The following is a 21,703-nucleotide window of genomic DNA, read 5'->3' on the forward strand; positions in this document are numbered from 1 at the left end:
CGGATGTTTGGAATGAAATGCAATTACATATAAATCTATGTTCTGGTTGTCTGCAGTCATGTGATCTCTACCATGAGATATACATCCTGTCAGCAAAAATCTTAGCTTTCACTTCAATACATCCTCGTATTTATCACACTGCTATGTTGTACAGACAAGCAGCATAATTCTGCTGATATGTAGCATTACAGAAACAGTTTAACAGTGAGGTGATGTGGGAGTGGAGAGGTGAAGGTGAATCAGTTTCCCTCTCTTTCGTCAGCTGCTAAGTTTTAAAATTCATTTTAGCATGCAGCTTCATCATACTTCAATTAAACTATGATTTGCTGAATTAAGATAAAGCAACCAGTTACTTGATTTTCTTCTATGAAAGAAACATTTTATTTTACTTACGAGAATAACAATAAAACAGGAGACAAAACATACATAAACACAGGTTTAAAGTTTTAAAGAGGAGTGTGTGACTAACACAAAACTGAAAATATCAAACAAGATATTTTTAAAAATGCCTTTTTGTCTTTGAGGTGTTTGGTTTTAACCAGAGGTCATGGTTTGAAGCAACACACAAAAAAAGTGACCAACATGTAACCATGGAAAAATTACAGCATAAGACACACCAGTCATTCCACTATGTCCACTCATTTCTCTGCAAGAGTACTCAGTAAGTCCCACTCTCCTGCCCTTTCCAGATAATCCTACAACTTTTTTTCCATTTCAGATAATTTTTGGAAGGCCACAATTGTATCTTCCCACAACATACTGAAGCAATGCATTCCAGATCCTAACCATTCATTGCATAAGGAATATTTTTCTTCTTATTGCTTTTGGCTATTTTGGTAATCACATTAAATTGGTTCTCACCCTTTCAAGCTTGGTAAACATTTCTCCTTCTTCATTATTTGCAGACCTCTCGTGATTGTGAACATTTCTATCAAATCTTATCTGTGGAGATCAGTTACAGGAAAAAAAATCAGCAAAGCTGATGTCTCTCATCCCTGAAATCATTTGCAAAGCTGCCCTCTCACCAATATTATTCTATGTTTCCTAAAATATGGTGTCCATAATTGGACACATTATCCCAGTTGGGGCCGGCACAGTGTTTTATAGGCACTCCTTCCTTGCTGTTGTATCTGCATCTGTTTCTGAAGCTCAGGATCCCATATGCTTTATTTACTGCTTTCGCAGCTTGCCCCGTTGGTTTCAAATGACTCTTGCACAAATACCTGTAGATCTCTCCAATCCTGTCCCCATTTTACAATTGTATTCTTTGTGTTGAGCCATAATGTCTGTAGCAAAATAAATAACTTCACATTTCTCTGTATTAAAATTCATCGACTACATGATTCCCATGTTCCATCAGCCCATTTCCTCCTGAAATCTATCACCATCCTCCTCACAAGTCCCTAAACCTTCAAGTTTTAGGCTATCTGTAAATTTTGACATTGTGTCTTGCACACCCACTTCTGGTCAGTAATATAGATCAAGGAAAGCAGATCTGAACAAGAGTCATAGTGAACGCGAAGTGTTAACCTGGTTTCGATCTCTGCTGATGTTGCCAGACTAGTTAGATTGTCCAACGGTTTATATTACCATCCTTTTGTAATTTATCTACCTAGAGAAGACTTTTGAATCCCTTTTATGTTGTCCACTAATCAATGCCCAAACTCGCTCTTTGCTCTGCACTTTTTTTCCCCATTTCTCTCAAGTTTTTACACTCATCCATGCTTGGACATATATTATTAAACCAATGTCTTTAATATGTTGCATTTCCCCAATTCTTTTTACTCTATCACTTCATTTGAAGAATTATGACTTTGTCCTATCTTTCCCCATGTGGTAATGTAATAGAATATACCTAGTAGTGTATTAGTATTTCTACTCCTTCTTAGCTCAAATCCAAATAGATGAGTCTTTTTTAAGTCATACTCTCTCTTCAGTTCTTTAATATGATTTTTAATCAATACTATTTTCCTCCTTTCTTTCCTGGCAGCTTGTTTCCAGGAATATGAAATACCAGTTCTACCTTTATAAACAAAGTGTCAGTTATCATCGTGTTATATTTCCCTTGAAGCTATCCATGTCTGAATCTCACCAATCTTATTTAATACACTCTATGACACTTACTGTTAATATATTTTAGACTTAGTGCATTCCCCCCCCCCATACTTTATTGTTTCTTATTTTAGTACTATCTGTCTCTTCCTCTTCTTGAAGCACCTAGATTTTGCTTCTGAATCTCTATCAGGTTAGCTACAACCATCTTCAATAATTCTAAGAAAAAAAACTGACACGCAAGGACAAACCTAAGCTTGTTTGAAAAGAAAAAAAATGGCAATGATGGCTCAAGTTAGATCCCAACAGTAGAATTACAGGTTTGTCTGAGACCAGTTGTTTCTCTTGCCCATGTTATTTTTGAAGTATACATACATTTCAAGATATCAGACGAGATGAATTGCAGTTCTGCACGCCTTGCTACATCTCACAGTATCAGCTCCAAATGACAGCTTCAATACAGTGCAATTTGTTCGCCAAAGACAAGTGAAACAATCAGGAGCATTAAATCCTAATCACATGTCTGGAGTCTCAACAGTTTTGAATGAGCAAATAATTATGTACCTGCATCTTCTTTCAGTGCTTGTAATTCTTCAGACTCAGACATTGCCAAATGCTCAAAAATATGGTAGTGGTTCAGGGGACTCTCCTTGTGGTGACACCAGTTTAATGAGGTTAATGTTTACTAATTCTTCACCCATTACAGATGATCACATTAGAATCTCCAGAAGTCCAATTGGAGCTGTGAAGGTAGAAAATAAAATGTACATAATATTTCTGAATGAAAGTATGCTTAGAGAAACCTTTTTTTCTTATTTGCTGTACGTTTTTATTACTGATTCCAAATTTACCACATTCAAACAAACTTTGAGAGAGAAATGACTCTCCCCATATTTACTAAAGTCGTAAGAATAAATAACAGCTTGCATTAATAATGGGCTGAATGCTCTTATAGGCAGCTGAAGTGTGGTGGTGAACAACTTTCATGCTCTCAACTCTGCCACGGCCTAGGAGAAGATTTCTCATCCACCTACACTTTTTAAAATATGTAAATGAGATTGATTACATTTCTCAAGGGATCGCATGGCAAATAGAATCTTCCAGCTTCCATGCCTCTAGAACCATACTGAAAGCGTCGTTGTACACCACTTCAGAAAAGCAGGAACTACCCCTCAAAATGTGATGCTCACCACAGTTTTAAGAAATGGCACAGAAGACAGCAAGATATGTTCCCTGGTTTCAAGACAAAGATCGAGAGGTTGTAGTGGAGGAGTGGTGAAGTTAAGACTTGTCCTTTTCCCTGTGTACTGCCATGAGTGGCTATCCTTCAGAACCAGCCAAGCTGGGCTGAGGCAGAAGCACAGGTCAGTGCTATCTTTTGAGAAGTGAAGGAGATTCAGCAGCTCATGAAGAAGGTTGATGATCTTCTGCTACTCTATCATTTCACTGTTACCTCATACTCTCTGGGCCATTACTCACTCACTCTGCCACAATATAAAAATCTCACCAAGTGTGATAGACTAGAATTCTCAGATTTATTTGCATAATGTCTATTCAAGACTCTCGTCCTCTAGAAACAAACACTTCCCGCTCTTTCACTTCCTTCTCACTCAATGGGTATATCTCACCAACTTTCTTGCACACTATTAAATGGTCATCCATCAAATTGTATCATACTCAACCCCTCCCTTTGTTGTATTGTAGGACAAACGGGTTCACATCCAGCCCAAGAGATCCTAGACACACAGGAATGGAAGGGAGACGTTAGAGGATGGTGGTCCTCAAGCTCCTTTTTTTTGAGGGAAAGATAGCAGAGCTGGCTGGGAACCAATAAAGCAAAGTTAATTATGATGTTCTTCCAAAATATAATTGGTGCTAACTTATCCTTAATCTGTCCAAATTTATATCATTTTTCTCTAACTAATTCCCTCTATTCTCTTCAGCAGGCATGAACAGCAGCCAGTGCACCTCCATAATGAAGCATCCAGGCTGCCTTTACTTACTTTCTTCATCATCTTATGCTCTTATGTTGAAATCAGAAGTAACTATTATGATGAGATATTTGTGTTGCCCACATAAATTGACCACCAAAAGACTCACCACAAAACATTAATTGTCCACACCATAAAAGACAGGGAATTACCTTCCTACATATTGAATATTGTTATCATATCTGAGAAGGATATTCCAATATTTAGATGATGGGAAAAGTTGGAATTTACATAATGTCTTTCACTATCTCAAAACATTCCAAAACAATTTACAGTTAAATACTTTTCAATGTGTAGACATTCATTTTTTTTAAGATAGAGATTACTTACAGTGTGGAAACAGGCCCTTCGGCCCAACAAGTCCACACTGACCCTCCGAAGAGCAACCCACCCAGACCCATTACCCTACCTTAACCCCTTCACCTAACACTACGGGCAATTTAGCATGGCCAGTTCACCTAACCTACACATCTTTGGACTGTGGGAGGAAGCCTACGCAGACACAGGGAGAATGTGCAAACTCCACACAGACAGTTTCCTGAGGCGGGAATTGAAGCCGGGTCTCTGGTGCTGTGAGGCAGCAGTGCTAACCACTGTGCCGCCCATGAAATAACAGTCTTCATTCGGTTCCAGTGAAAAGTCAACTTGCCTGGAACATTAAGCAGCAGGAGAGCTGCTTGAGCCTGTGATTTTCCAAATGGGAGACAATCACGATCATGACAGCACGGACACTGACCACTTCGAGAGAGTCTGCACTCTAACACACCACAGATAATTTTCTAAGAAGCAAACCCACATTTTTTTTTGTTTTGAACTTAAATGCATCAATGTTTAAAACGGCAATTTTTCATGCTGTAGCATTGCAGTTGAGCCGCAGAAATGGCAGCGATGGGATTTGAACCCATGCCTTCTTAGAGAGTGGAACCTGGAGCCAGCGCCTTAAACCGTTCGGCCACGCTACCAGGCTGACAACTAACATGGACACGGCAGGCTTCCATGAATGATGACATGATAATGACAGTAAACCAAATTGCTATGTTGATTGAAGGATAAATACTGGCAAAGACATGATCAATGACTCTATTCTTCTTCAAATCTTTTAGATGCACGTCAGTGTAGGCAGGGTAATGTTTGATGGGGAATGGTTTAGCTCAGTTGGCTGGTTGGCTGGTTTGCAAAACAATGCAATGCCAACAGTGTGGGTTCAATTCCCATCAATGTCGGAGGTTACCATGAAGGACTGTGCTTTTCAATCACTTCCCCATCACTGGAGGTTTGGTGGTCCTCAAGTCAAATCACCATCACCTGTCTCTACCTAATGAGAGTGCAGCGTATGGTCTGGTAAGACTATGATGACTTGACTTGTCTAGGTTAAATGCTTATTCAAAAAGAGCACTCCAACAGTGCAGAATTTCCTCAGCGCTGCTCTGGAGTGGCTGACCAGACTCTGGAGTGGAACTTGATTTCACATCTTTCTGATATAAAGGTGAGTGTGCGCCTGCTGACAGAGCATGACTGGCTATTTGGCAAGACATACTTCTTTTAAAAAAAGGTTTGATAGATCTTTCTCTTCCCGCCAGGTCTCTCTCTCTCTCAATCGTAAATTTTCCTGTCACCCTAACTCTATTTGAATGCTGCAATTAATTTTACAGTGTTAGACTTGTGCATTTGTTCTCCAATCAAAATCAAAACTTAATACACTATCTAGTTTAACTTATTCATTTGCAACTTCTTAATTGATTAGATTACTTATAGTGTGGAAACAGGCCCTTCAGCCCAACAAGTCCACACCAACCCAGTCCCCTACATTTACCCCTTCACCTAACACTGCGGGCAATTTAGCATGGCCAATTCACCTAACCTGCACATTTTTGGACTGTGGGAGGAAACCGGAGCACGCGAAGGGAACCCACGCAGACACGGGGAGGCTGTGCAAACTCCAAACAGTCAGTCGCCTGAGGCGGGAATTGAATCCGGGTCTCTGGCACTGTGAGGCAGCAGTGCTAACCACTGTGCCACCATGCTTTCCCTCCTTCATGTTTTTTTTTGTACAGTCTACAGGCTTTTAAAAGCTGAGCTAGGAAGTATTTATGAAGTGCCTGGTCTTCTCTGCTGCTCTTCTCAACCTTGGTCCTGCACTTTGGACCTTTTATCCAAGTTAGTCAATAAAGAAAACAAATTAAACATATTATGTGTAAATCACAGGGGGCTGCAATTTACGGTTTTTGTGATCTAACACCACTGATTGCACTTTTCTAGAAGCATAAATGCCTGATTTACTAAGTGCAAATACTTTGACATTTGCTTCATAAATAAATGTCAGTGAATCTTAGTTTTATCTTTTAGGGAACAAGCAGATTAAATGTTATTGATTTACCCATCTAGGAAAATGAAGTTCATTTCAACCTGTTCAAGGCCCATCTGACTATAATAAATTATTGTGAGGCAGAGTCAATTTAGAATTATAAATTACTCTTTCATTTCAAATGGATTCATGGAATCAGAGCTGTACTTTTTCAGGAGGGATTTACAAAGAATTACTAACATGCAGAAAAATAATTTATCAATCTAATGTCATTCTTTTGAGGGATTTGTTATTGCCTACACTTTCTTCAAGTAGCAGAATTTCAATTTGATTAGAACTTTTGAGGTAAAATCTGATTCCGTCAATGGACTGTGAGCAACAACTGTGCTTCATATCAAATCAAAAGTGATTCAAATGCCTGGAAATAATTGTGCATTTAAAAAAAAACCCAAAGGCAAGCTTTCAAACTTGCAGATTCTATTGTATTAACATACAAAGGCCTCAGGTAACAAAGAACAAAGAACAGAGGACATTGGAAATCAAAAACACAAACAGAAATTGCTGGAAAACTCACAGCAGGTCTGGCAGTGTCTATGGAGAGATAGCAAAGTTTATATTTTGTGTCCAGTAGACTCTTCCTCAGAACACGTCAAAGCTAGGTCAAATGGAAAGGTTGCATATAAAAGGGGTGGCACAGTGGTTAGCAATGCTGACTCTCAGCGCCAGGGACCCTGACTCGATTCCACCCTCAGGCATCTGTGTGGAGTTAGCACACTCTTCCTGTGTCTGCATGGGTGCCCTCCAGGTGCCTGGTTTCCTCTCACAGTCCAAAGATGTACAGGTTAGTTGGATTGTCTACAGTGATCAGGGATGTGCAGGCTAGGTGGAAGGTGGGGTGGAGGGGTTCAGTATGGGCCGAATGGCTGTTTCCATACTATTCAATGACAACAGTGTTGTATTAAATTGGCCTTTCGAGCAATTATCAGGAGTAGAGGCTTTATGTTCATCAGATATTAAAAAAAATCTAATGTTTTATAATTAGATTTTAACTCTTAGATATGTTCAGTTAACCTGTTCAGACATGTTACGATTATCCTCTGGCATAGGCATGACTTAAACCTCTGCCCTCTGTCCCAGAACTGGGTGACACTACCATTGTGATGCAAGAGCCCCAGGATCAGGGTTTTAAACAAATGCTGAATCACGACTGAATTCCAGGTAAGGAAAATTTGCATTTTACAAATAACTAACCTAATTCTAAAAGATGAAAGAATTATCAGCAATCTAGCTTGTTCAAGAGATTGTTTTAATTGCATGACACTTATCTTTTGCTATAAATTCTGTGTCTTATGACAGTGTCCCACTAGTTATCTGATGAAGGAGCAGTGCTCTGAAAGCTTGCACTTCCAAATAAACCTGTTGAACTATAACCTGGTCTTGTGTGATTTTGAATTATAACCTGGTCTTGTGTGATTTCTAACTTTAAACAGAAATGCAGGATAATTATTTTTCATTTCAGCACAAGTCTTTGATTTCATAATCCATATGAATAATTTGCACGCCTAAATGATGTGATCACTCTGTCTCGAGACTCATTGGTTTCTTTGTATAATTGGTTTTGTGATAACATGTTTCTTCAACGTGTATTGGCTTTAACGCATTTGAAGAATTTAGACCGTTATTTGTAGAATGCAAACTTTCCTTACCTGCATTGGCTATAATGTGATTCCAGCTCAATTAGTGTAAAATGCTGTGACTATTGTGTGATTTTCTTATAATGCAAGATTGCACAAGACGGAACTAGCGCGTTATATCGGAACTGACTGTATATGGGGCCAACATAAATAATTACAATATTTTATTTAGATTTACCACAAATTACCATTTTTTATAAAATTTATTTTATTGTTAAAAATTCCGTTAGCTTCGACCTTAATTCCATGTGGTTTATACTGATGATTTATTTTGATATCTGTAAAATAAAATGCCAACCAAATTTCTGACTCTTCCTGCTTTGCTGTCAGTGGAAATATATCTTTGTGGTTGCTGCTTAACTAACTGGCCCCAGAAACAAATTGACATGAGGAGAAATAAATTATATTCCTTATATTAGGTTAAAATAATTTTATTTTGCATCTTTAGTTTTCAAAGCAAGTTGGCTTTCGCTTTTCTAATTGCAGAACCTAGACCTACAATTTGATAAACCAGCACAGAGTCAATTATTGGCTAGACCCCTGGAATTCAGTAGTGATTCAGCATTTGGGGCTGATCCTGGGGCTATAGCCTGGTATTGTGCGTTTTTTAACTTTGTCCACCCCAGTCCAACACTGGCACCTCCACATCATTTTTGTTTAGGATCATGCAAAAGGATATCATGTTGTCATGGAGGTCGGCTCTAGCAGGACTCCTTTGTTTAATTTATCTGTCTGCATATTTCTTCTCATGCAAAAAGAAAATGGCCAGCTAGCAGTCAATTAGCAACAGGAAGTTGGTTAGAGCAATTGGTTGGTTTGCAATGCAGAGCAATGCCAGTAGTCTGGGTTCAATTCCAGCACCAGCTGAGGTGAACATGAAGGGTTCCCCTTTTCAACATCTCCTCTCAGGTTAAACCACCACTGGCTCTCTCGAATAGTCTGCTAAGGTTATGGTGACTTTTAGATCAGAACGAGCAGAGAAAAAACACGTGCCAGCTAATGTCCTCTGCAGAGAGGCTGTGGGAGGCACAGAGTGCACTTTGGAATCAGACGTGCTCATGGCGTTATAATCCCTAACCAAGGAGGCAGTAAAACCTGCAAGTGAGGAAATCTGGGGATAGCTTGGTCAAGAACTAATGGATGGATCCCCATGAATTCTCATACTTCAAAGAGTAGCTGTAACACCAACAAGAAATGAAAAGCTGTTGAAGAATGATGGCATGCATTTTGAGTTGCTCCCAGGAAGGATGAATGATTTTGTATGGTAAGAGAACTTTTATTGAGGAAGGAATTTGTCATAAAAATATAGAACTAAGTTCATAACACAAGTCTTTATCAACTATAGTGTTCAGTTGCTATTAAGTAGACTTTTTAAAACATGTTTAATACAAGCTTGTTTCTGTTTAAAGACATGGTCACTTGTAATGTGATACCTTCCTTTTAATCACTGGTGATTCCAATTTCTCTTTAAGTGTTAATGGCTAGTACCTCATTCAAAAAGATACAGTGCTTTCTAGGGTTTTACAGCAAGACCCGAGAGCAGAAGCATGGATGTTCCTGCCAGTTCATTGATTTCCATTGGGCAGAGTCTGGACAGATCTCAAAAAAAGCACCCTGCAGAGAAACATTGACTGACAGCAGCTTCTGAATTGACCACAACTATCTGCACATATTCAGATTCCTGAAATTACTGTCAGTTTTAGAGAAATAATGGCAGTGAACTTCTCAGTGTACTATTGGAAAGTCAGAGCATATTTGTATGATTAAAAATTAACTTCTGTTGACCTTTAGAAGTACCTAATTCTATGTAATCCAAACAGATGATGAAGTGCAAAAATATCATTATACAGAGTCTATTTAAAGGCTACATATTTGGGATGTTGTTGAAGGGATCTTGAAGGAATCAAGGAGCTTGAGCCTTTCTACCTACTTAAAGGTTACATTTATTTGTACCTAAATTATAACAAACATGCAGATAAAGAGCAGTCCTGTTCACATTTCAGCTTTGTCAGGTGCAAAACTTTTTAACCTGTGCAGCCGAGTACCAAATTGCTCTTTTTTCTTGGGCAGACTTTTCCAATCTGCATCCACGACCGAAAAAATTTCAGAGTACTCAGTCCCAGTTTGATGGAGTTTTCATTCCACAATGTACTTTAAAGTCTTTAATAGGCTCCAAGTTCTCCATCAGATGGAAACAATTGAAAAAGCAAATGACTAGTTGCACTGACAAAGTTGACATGATAGCATGGTTGAAAAATGTTAATGATTTTCATTTTCCAGAATAAAACTTTGCAATTTCATTGACTCCCTGGGCGATATCAATTAGAACATTTAATATACCAGAAAATTCGACAGATATATTAACATTGCATGTTGGCAGTAGGAGGGGTTTTCCTGAAATTATACTCTTGAACCCACAACATTTTGGCACAGAAATAATAGTGGACCAACTGAGTAACAGCTGATAATGTAACACAATGGGACACACTGATCTAATAACAGTGAATTGGGGTGGTAATCTCTATTGGTCCTGTCCTGATTTGGGAAGTAGCCCAATAATCTATTGTTTTTTTAAAATCACTTGTGAGGTGTGAGGCAGCTGACAGGCCAGCATTCCCTGCCTGTCCTTCACTGCCCTTGAGAAAGTGGAGATGAGATGCCTTCTTGAACTACTGCAGTCTATGTGCTGTAGATAGGACTCCAGGAAGTGGACCCTGCGACAGTGAAGGAATGGCAATACATTTCCAGGTCAGGAGAGTGAGTGGCTTGGAGGAGAACTTGCAGGTGGGGCTATCTTCTGCCCTTGACAGGCGGACATGGTCATGGGTAAATTGCAGTCCAAGCATGTTTGATGAACTTCTGCAATACATCTTGTAGAAAGTACCCACAGCTGCTACTGAGCATCGGTGATGGAGGGAGTGGATGCCTGTGGATGTGGTGTCAATCAAGAAGGCTCTAAGTGAATAGAAATGCAGAGCTATTCAATGATTGGTGGCATTATCAGGATAGAGTGTCAGGCATTTGGTGTCATTTATGATAGTTTAGAACAAGATTCATTGTGAATGAATGGATGGATAGATGGTCGACATTTGCATCTTCTACTTTCCTACTGTACTGCTCTTGTGCATGCCATGGCTTGAGGCAGTTGATACAGAGAGTCTACTCACATCCATGTCAATGGTATTATTGCCAAAGGCACTAGACATTACTTTGAATGCTCTCGGTTAGAACATAGAACAATACAGCACAGAACAGGCCTTTCGGCCCACGATGTTGTGCCGAATATTTGTCCTAGCTCAAGCACCTATCCATGTACCTATCAAATTGCCGCTTAAAGGTCACCAATGATTCTGACTCTGCCACTCCCACAGGCAGTGCATTCCATGCCCCCACCACTCTCTGGGTAAAGAACCTACCCCAGACATCCTTCCTATACCTTCCACTCTTCACCTTAAATTTATGTCCCCTTGTAACACTCTGTTGTACCCGGGGTAAAAGTCTCTGACTGTCTACTCTATCTATTCCCCTGATCACCTTATAAACTTCTGTCAAGTCACCCCTCATCCTTCGCCGTTCCAATGAGAAAAGGCCTAGCACTCTCAACCTATCCTCGTACGACCTATTCTCCATTCCAGGCAACATCCTGGTAAATCTTCTCTGCACCTCTCCAAAGCTTCCACATCTTTCCTAAAGTGAGGCGACCAGAACTGCACACAGTACTCCAAATGTGACCTTACAGCTGTACAGCTGCAACATCACCTCACGACTCTTGAATTCAATCCCTCTGCTAATGAACGCTAATACACCATAGGCCTTCTTACAAGCTCTATCCACCTGAGTGGCAACTTTCAAAGAGCTATGAACATAGACCCCAAGATCCCTCTGCTCCTCCACCTTACTAAGAACCCTACCGTTAACCCAGTATTCCGCATTCTTATTTGTCCTTCCAAATTGGACAACCTCACACTTGGCAGGGTTGAACTCCATCTGCCACTCCTCAGCCCAGCTCTGCATCATATCTGAGTCCCTTTGCAGCCGACAACAGCCCTCCTCACTATCCACAACTCCACCAATCTTCGTATCGTCTGGAAATTTACTGACCCACCCTTCGACTCCCTCTTCCAAGTCATTAATAAAAATTACAAACAGCAGAGGACCCAGAACTGATCCCTGCGGAACTCCACTTGTAACTGGGCTTCAGGCTGAATATTTACCATCTACCAGCACTCTCTGACTTTGACCGGTTAGCCAGTTCTCTATCCAACTGGCCAAATTTCCCACTATCCCATGCTTCCTGACTTTCCGCATAAGCCTACTATGGGGAACCTTATCAAATGCCTTACTAAAATTCCATGTACACTACATCCACTGCTCTGCCCTCATCCACATGCTTGGTCACCTCCTCAAAGAATTCAATAAGACTTGTAAGGCAAGACCTACCCCTCACAAATCCGTGCTGGCTGTCCCTAATCAAGCAGTGTCTTTCCAGATACTCATAAATCCTATCCCTCAGTACCCTTTCCATTACTTTTCCCACCACCGAAGTAAGACTAACTGGCCTGTAATTCCCAGGGTTATCACTATTCCCCTTTTTGAACAGGGGCACAAAATTCGCCACTCTCCAGTCCCCTGGTACCACCCCCATTGACAGTGAAGATGAAAAGATCATTGCCAACGGCTCTGCAATTTCCTCTCTTGCTTCCCACATAATCCTTGGATATATCTCGTCAGGCCCGGGAGACTTGTCTATCCTCAAGTTTTTCAAAATGCCCAACACATCTTCCTTCCTAACAAGTATCTCCTCTCGCTTACCAGTCCGTTTCATACTCTCCTCTTCAACAATACGGTCCCTCTCATTTGTAAATACTGAAGAAAAGTACTCATTCAAGACCTCTCCTATCTCTCCCGACTCAATACACAGTCTCCTACTACTGTCCTTGATTGGACCTACCCTCGTTCTCGTCATTCTCATGTTTCTCACGTACGCATAAAAGGCCTTGGGGTTATCCTTGATCCTACCCACCAAAGATTTTTCATGCCATCTCTTAGCTCTCCTAATCCCTTTCTTCAGCTCCCTCATGGCTATCATGTATCCCTCCAACATTCCATCTGAACCTTGTTTCCTCAACCTTATGTAAGTCTTCTTCTTCCTCTTTACAAGACATTCAACCTCCCTTGTCAACCAAGGTTCCCTCACACGACCATCTCTTTCCTGCCTTACAGGTACATACATATCAAGGACACGTCGTATCTGTTCCTTGAAAAAGTTCAACATTTCAATGACATCCTTCCCTGACAGCCTATACTCCCAACTTATGCTCCTCAGATCCTGTCTTGCAGCATCGTATTTACCCTTCCCCCAATTGTAAAACCTACCCTGTTGCACGCACCAATCTCTCTCGATAACCAAGGTGAAAATCATAGAATTGTGGTCACCATCACCAAAATGCTCACCCACTAACCATCACTTATCCTGGTTCGTTACCAAGTACCAAATCCAATATGGCCTCCCCTCTGGTCAGACAATCTACATCCCGAGTTAGAAAAGCTTCCTGGACACACTGCACAAACACCTCCCCGTCCAATGCACTTGATCTAAAGAGGTTCCAATCAATATTTGGGAAGTTGAAATCGCCCATGACTACTACCCTGTGGCTTCTGCACCTTTCCAAAATCTGTTTCCCAATCTGTTTCTCCACATCTCTGCTGCTATTGGGGGGCCTACAGTAAACACCCAACAAGGTGACTGCACCTTTCCTATTTCTGACTTCAGCCCATACTACCTCCAAAGGCAGATCCCCCTCGAACTGCCTTTCTGCAGCCATTATACCATTTCTAATTAGCAACGCCACCCCCCCCCCCTCCTTTTTTACCACCCTCCCTAATCTTACTGAAACATCTTTAACCAGGAACCTCCAACAACCATTCCTGTCCCTCTTCTATCCACATTTCCGTGATGGCCACAATATTGTAGTCCCAAGTACCGATCCACGCCTTAAGTTCACCCACCTTATTTCTGATACGCCTTGCGTTGAAGTATACACACTTGAACCCATCTCTGTGTCCGCAAGTAATGTAAGATATGAATTATATTATTAAACACACTTCTATCATTACTTTAAGTACAGCTCTGCATTTCACTCAGAATCTTTTCTCGTGTCAAAGATGAGGTACAATTTTTATTTACAACCTTCACAGCACACAGAATATGCTACACAACTCACTTCCAGCAACCTAACAAACAAGCCACAAATGCTCAGAATATTCTCGCCATTACTTCAACAGTCACTACAGTTAATTGTTGTTTATAAACTGTAGGTAGCTTGGGTATCTGACAAATTAATGTCTGAATTGACTTGAGATGGAAATGTATTGCAATTGGTTCAGAGAGAATCATGGAAATGAAGCTCTCCACTTAACATAAAGCAATGTTCCCCAAGGACACCATCAACAGATCTACTTCCTGAAGAACGATGTGTGATAAAATAGAATTTTTATCAAACTTGATTGAACCCAGACAATTTGTGAGCAGTCAGTGTTCATTTCCCTGAAGATGCTTAATGTGGTATACTTTCCTTTTGATTTTTAAGCATTTGATGTTACTGATGATAGATGCCAATTCTGCATCACATCTTGCTAAGTGAAGACTGTTACCTCACACAAATGAAGCTGATTTGACCTCTGTCCTTGACAATATTTAAACCCCAGTTTCTCCCTGTCCACATTTTTTTCCAGAAGTATAATTATGGACATATTGCTGGAAGCCTGTTCCTCTTATTATTGCCAAGGAAAACTATTAAGGAAAAACAACCTTTGGAACTAGGCTGGGCTCACATAGATGTCAGCAAGCAGATTGTTGCAAGAAGGAAAAGTGACAAAAAATAGAAATAAATTATTCCCAGTTTGGCAACCTTGAACTTTTGCCAATTTACACAGCCAGTGGCTAAATAAAAAGCAAGAAACCATTCTGCTGGTTGCATGATTCCTTGGCTTCCAGAATTATTTTATGCTGAATCAATATGAAAATTAGCTTAGATGGCAATAGTTTGTCTCCCCTGTTATTGACAATTCATTTCACTAGATATATTGCAGGAACTGGGTTGTAGCTGAAGCTAACACTTATTCACCTAACCTGCACATTTTTGGACTGTGGGAGGAAACCCACGCAGACACAGGGAGAATGTGCAAACTTCACACAGACAGTTGCCTGAGGCAGGAAGTGAACCCGGGTCTCTGGCGCTGTGAGGCAGGAGTGCTAACCACTGTGCCACCGAGCCACTCAATGGAACATGATTTAGCTTTTCACAAATGTCACATGGTAATTTGCCAGCTACATTTAAAATTAAAGCTTTACAACTGGTAATTTTTAAATTGGAAGACTTGAAAAGAAAAGGTAGTTAAGCAATATAAATTCACAACGCAGTGATCACACTGTGGAACCATCTGGTTGTCATGCCAATCATGACTATGAGACTTAGGAGCAGAAGTAAATTATTCAGCCCATTGAGTCTACTCTGCTATTCATTCAATCAAGTTCTGGTATCTGTAATAACCCTCACTTCCACTTCCCTGCCTTTTCCACATAATTCTGGATTTGCTTACAAATTCAAAATCTGTTTAATTACAGGTGGGTGTGAAGGCTCGGTCATTAAGTAGATTCAAGATGGAGATACAGAATTTCAAACATTAATTAGCCTCAGAGAATGCATTCCGCTCCATCTCTCTCAAATGGACAACCTCTTACTCAGATGTTATTTCCTCTGGTTTTAGACTCTCCCACAAGGAAAAACAAATTGTCCATGTCTACCCTGTTAAATCCCCCCATGAATTTGTATATGTTTCAATAATATCATCCCTCATTCTTCTAAACACCAATAAGTACAGGCCCAATCTACTCAATGTCTTCTCATTAAAAACAGTCCCTCCATACCTGAGATCAGCTCAATGAACTTTCTCTGAATTGTGCGGCAAAAGTGGGTACTGCAGATGCTGGAAATTAGAGTTAAGACTAGAAAAGCACAGCAGGTCAAGAAGTATCCAAGGATCAGGAAAATTGATGTTTCGGGCAAAAGCCCTTCATCTGGAATTAATTTGAAATGTCGATTTTCCTGCTCATCGGATGCTGCCTGACCTGCTGTGCTTTTCCAGCACTACTCTTTCTCTGAATTGTCTCCACTGCCAGTCTATCTTTCCATCGATGAAAAGAGCCTAAAAGTATTACAATAATCCAGCTATGGTTTGACTCGTGCCTTGTATAGTTTTAGCATTTCTTCCCCGATTTCATACTCCCTTTGAAATAAAGGCAAATATTTACCCTCTCTCTCATCAGTTCTCTCTCCACCGCATCTAGTCGGTTCTAAGTTGTAGTTTTAAATTACTTGGCTCTACAGTCTGCAGCCTCATAGCATAGACATAGTAAATATAGGAAGAATACTCTTACTTTGCGTTGATTTAGTCAACTTGTAACCTAATGTAACCTGATCATTCACTATTATGTGTTAATTCAGGTGCTTTCCCCTCCTGCTGATGACTTAACTTTTACTACTTAATTGGAGTGACCCAAAAGACTAGTTTTAGGAGGAGGAGGGTTGGTGACATTAAATCTATGAAATAAGATCTTAGCAGATTCAATTGCCAGTATCTCTTCTAAGTAATCACAAACTCAATTTGGTGTCAAATATGAGTCCAAGGTATGAAGGCTCAGCCAGTTACCAGAAAGAATGACGAAGTCGGTGGCTAGGATGCGGAAGGTGAGGCAGAAACTGAAGTCAAAAGTGTAAAGTCTTCCATTAATTCATGAGAAAATATTCCTTCCAGATCAACATCACAAAAGCAATCTGACAATTTAGGGATAGGATAGTAACGTGGTTTCCTCTACATTGGAAAGACCAAGCGCAAACTTGTGGAATGGTTGAGGGAACATCTCTGGTCCATATTCACCAACCAACCCCATCTTCCTACAGCTATCCATTTCAATTCCCCCTCCCAGTGACCACATGACATGTCCATTCTGAGCCTGCTCCACCACATAAACAAGGCCACCCACAAACTGGAGGAGGAATGCCTGAACTTCTGCCTCGGGTGCCACAACCATACTGCCTCAACATTAAATTCATCAGTTTCCAAATCTCCCCTCCCCCCATCCAGTCCCAAAGCCAACCAACCAACTTGGCTCCGGCCTCTTGACCTGTCCATCATTTTTCCCATCTATCTCTCCACATTTCCTACCGACCTATCATATTCACCTCCTACCTTTGTCCACCTATCACCATCCTAGCTACCTTTCCCCTGATCCCAACAACCCCCTATTTATTTCTCAGCTCCCTTACCCCTCCCTAGTCCTAAAGAAGGGTTAAGCCAGAAACATCGGATCTCTTGCTCCTCAGATGCTGCCTGACCTGCTGTGCGTTTCCCAGCATCACACTTTATCGACTGATTTCTCCAGCATCTGCAGTCCTCATTATCTCTAAGAAATAGGATAATGGAGAATCAAGCCAAGTGGTGGTGAGGTTGAACAGAATGTTGTCAATGGATAAGGCAGATGATGTCCCAAAGCGGAAACACATATCAGAAATAAGATAGCGGCTGAGGATTAATCCTTGGATAGATATAAGTAGGAACCCATTTTATTTGATTCTCTAACAACAATTGAATAACTACAAAATCAAACCAGGTCAATGCAGTCCAACAAAGCTGGATGACAGTGTAGACTCTGGAGAAAGGTGGCGTGGCCAAATATGTCAAATACAGCAGACATAGTTAAAAAAAGAGGTGAGTTGGACAGTTGGTGACAGGAAAATTGCTGAGTTAGCCCACTGTGCAAGTGCTAGCTGGTGAGGTTGGTGAGACAGACAAACAAGGCAAGTTGGTGCAGAGACTAAGTATGATGGAGTAGTTTGGTTGCTGCTTGTAAGGAATCAAGAATAATACTTTAATGAGCCTTTTACAAGATCTCAAGATTGGTCACAGCATCTGTTAGGTAGTAGGCATTATGGACAATAGTTTTCTCTGTTGTCTCTGGCCTATCATTACACCCAGGTGTAGTGAAAACTCGAAAGCACTTTCCTTCAAATCTTTAACTCTTTGGGCATTGCTGCTGTTGATAATAATTTGTCTGTCATCTATCCAAATAGCCATGTCTTCCAATTACCACTTCGCTTCTGAGGCCGTCTCCAAATTCAGGACTCAAAGATCTGGGTTGTTCTCAAGTTTTTCAACATGGTTTCTCCATGTCCAAGTGAAGCAATGAAAACCTTCACAATCTCAAAAATGGAGGAAATAAAAAAGTTTTGTCCATTCCGCAGCCAATTCCAGCAGTAGTTTTTGGTTATCTAATTTTATAATTACATTCTCGTCTCCTCCACTGTGGGACTATTTCTTTGTGAACTGCAAACGTAGCTGTAAAATATAGTTGTGGGTGGAAGGGCCTTAATAAATGTTGCAGCAAATAGTACAGGATAAAACCATCAGATGGAGAAACCGACAAGAACATGTTTGTCCTTGACAGCTCATTAGTGATGGAGACTTGTATGAATGCTTGGGCTGACACTCGAACTCAGAACACTGGTTTTCGTCCATCAAGCTGGCTTCAATGTGTGACACTGCAAACAGTTGGCAAATTAGAGAAGGCAAATTTGTGCAGTGATTGCTTTGAAATAAACAACATATGACAACACACAGAACTGTAGGTGGGTGCTAGTTATAAAAAGGAGGAGATGGACATCCCACAAGGGTTGGTAATGGCAGATTTTACATTATGCTCAATAACAAGACAGGGAGTCAAACTAAACCTGAACCTGAAGTGAGTGGAGTTTGAGCGAGAGAAGGATTTTAATCAGTGGATTCCTTGTTTGTCTAGCTGTCTCACTATTCTCCAAATGCAAACATGACAGCATTTAACTCAATGTGATTAGCATTCAACCCTTTCAGGTAAAAATAAAATTGGGAAGAAAGAATAAAGAGACATTATTTAAAATCTTGATTTTAGCTGCTCCAATAAAACATATCTTTTTACTCATGCATCATCACATTTCATATTGATTGAAAGGGTAACTGAAGTTCAGCACATTTTTCTTCTCTGCAATTTTATTTTATGATGTATGATTTCTTTTATGTACACTATTGCATTGCAGCGTGCGCATCAATCTCCCTCTGGTAATAAAAGCAGAAATATCTGGAGAAACTCAACAGGTTTTCAGGCATCTATGGAGAAAGAAATTGAGTTAATGCTTGTTTAATCTCCTGATGAAGGGCTTTTGCCCGAAACGTTGATTTTCCTGCTCCTCGGATGCTGCCTGACCTGCTGTGCTTTTCCAGCACCACTCTAATCTAGACTCTGATCTCCAGCATCTGAAGTCCTCACTTTCACCTTAATGTTTGAGCCTGTAGACTCAGGTTCCTAGAGTTAAGAACAACACAACACTAGGTCATACTCCAACAGATTTATTTGGATGCACTAGCTTTCATAGCACTGCTCCTTCATCAGGGAACTTTGGAAGCGGACCATAACACGCAGAATTTATAGCAAATGATTACAGCGTTGTGCAACTGAAGTGATATATTGAACAGCAATCTAGGTTTGTTCAATATATCATTTCAGTTGCATGACAATGTAATCATTTGCTATAAATTCTGTGTCTTATCATCCTCTTCCAAAGCTACCTGATGAAGGAGCAGCTCTCCAAAAGCTAGTGCTTCCAAATAAACCTGTTGGACTATAACCTGGTGTTGTGAGATTTTTAACTTTGTTCACCCCAGTCCAACACCAGCACCTCCACATCACAGGCTCGAAGAGGCAGTGCTCAAAGTGCTCTTGGTCTCAATGTGAAGGAGTTCATTCAGCTGGCATGCTCCACCATCACTCAGGGCATCGAGTTCCTCCACTGAAAGAAATGCCAAGTTCCTGGAATGACGGGTGTGATCACACTCTATAGTGGATGCAGAAATAATGCACTGATGCTATATAGCATTTATCACTCATTGGCACTGATGATTCCAGGATGCATGGTGTAGGTAGGGCAGTACAGTGGGTAGCAATTCTGTATCACAGCGCCAGATTCCCCTGGTTGACTGTCTCCCTGTGTCTGTCTGTCTGGGTTCCTCTGGGTGCTCCAGTTTCCTCTCAGTCCAAAGATGTGCAGATTAGGTGGATTGGCCATGCTAAATTGCCCATAGTGCCCAGAGATGTGCAGGCTAAGTGGGTCAGCTATGGAAAGTGCAGGTTTATAGGAAGAGAAGGATAGTGGGCGTATCTGGATTAGATGATCTTCGGAGGGTCAGTGTGGATTCAATAGCCCAAATGGCCTGCTTTTAGGTAATAGATGTCAGGTGTACACCAGCTGGTGAGTATTACAAGAATGTCATCCAAACTCTAAGGCTATTTCCAGTGTCACCTCTACTGGCATGTCATTTTCCTAGTTGATCTCTTGGCCATTTTGACTGAGAGCCATTTCTGCATCTTGGTGCAATGATGAAGGTGCCCCTGCAATGATGTAGTGCAGGAATGTTCAAAACTCAGTGTATGACTTAAAGAGATTTTTCTTTGAAGCTACAGATATTTAGTTTACCAAAAGAAAATCAGTTCTTGAACTTAGGGGCTGGAGCTTGTTTGTCTTGTTGAATTGTAAAACCTTATCAATGTACTGAAAAACCCATTGATTCTAAAGGTAGGCCTCAAAACTCTGTCTTTAAAGAAATTGCCATGGCTGTAAAAATACTTGCAAGTTAATTATGAAATTCAGACTTAGAAAAATCCATCTCTCCCTCTGACAAAAAAAATCCAATCTTACAATAAATGGTACTAAACATTTATCACATTGCAATATCAAAACAGTTGTCATAGTGGGTGATTTCAGCTTTGCCAATATTGAGTGGGACTCCTTTAGACCAAGAGGTCTGGACAGGGGCAGAATTTTAAGTGCATCCAAAAGGGTTTCTTGAAACAGTACGTGGATAGTCCACCTAAAGGAGGAGCCATACTATACTTTGAGTTGGCAAATGAGCCTGGACAGGTGACTGACTTTTCAGTGGGAGAGCATTTTGGAAACATAGATCACAACTCCTTAAGTTTTAAGGTAGCTATGAATAAAGATGAATAATGAATAAATGAGGACCTTGCAGTACTAAATTGAGAGGGCAAATTATGTCAATATTGGGCAGGGGTTACAGAGTGTTAATTAGGAGGAGCTGTTATCAAACAGGTGCACCTTTGACGTGAGAATTGTTTAAACACCTACTGATCAGAGTTTAGGACTGGCATGTTCCAATCAGGAAGAAGGACAAGAATGGCAAGTTAAGGGATCCTTGGATTACAAGGAAGGTTGTGAATGTAGTCAAAAGGGGGAAAAAAAGCATATATAAGTTTTAGGAAGATAAAATCTGTCAGGGCCCATGAGGAATATAAAGAATGCAGGAAAGGTCTCAAGCAGGAAATTAGCAGAACAAGAAATGGCCATGGAATACCCTTGGCAAGTGAGGTTAAAGAAAATCCCAGGACATTCTATACATATATTACAAACAAGAGGATAACTAAGGAGGTAGGACCACCCTAGGATAAAGGAAATAACTTGAGCTTGGAGCAGAGATTGTGAGCGAGATTGTAAAAGGGACTTTGTATTGGTACTGGAGAAGGATATGGAGGATAGTGAGGTTTAAGTGGAACA

The 21,703-nt window shown here is 40.5% G+C and overlaps 1 long non-coding RNA gene across 1 annotated transcript in view; it reads right to left on the bottom strand.

Moving 5' to 3' along the window:
- Window positions 1–877: 877 nt before the first annotated feature.
- LOC148146131 (uncharacterized) overlaps window positions 878–21,703 on the bottom strand; it is a 37,068-nt gene continuing 16,242 nt past the window's right edge. Inside the window, exons 2-3 of the long non-coding RNA XR_015760784.1 lie at window positions 2,617–2,794; window positions 878–942 (exon numbers count right to left, since the gene is read on the bottom strand). This is a non-coding gene — a long non-coding RNA (uncharacterized LOC148146131). The remainder of the gene's footprint in view (window positions 943–2,616; window positions 2,795–21,703) is intronic.

This window comes from Chiloscyllium plagiosum, unplaced genomic scaffold, assembly GCF_037043375.1.
Source record: "Chiloscyllium plagiosum isolate Xiang-an unplaced genomic scaffold, Cpla_swu_hap1 HiC_scaffold_21, whole genome shotgun sequence".
NCBI classification, from domain to species: domain Eukaryota; kingdom Metazoa; phylum Chordata; class Chondrichthyes; order Orectolobiformes; family Hemiscylliidae; genus Chiloscyllium; species Chiloscyllium plagiosum.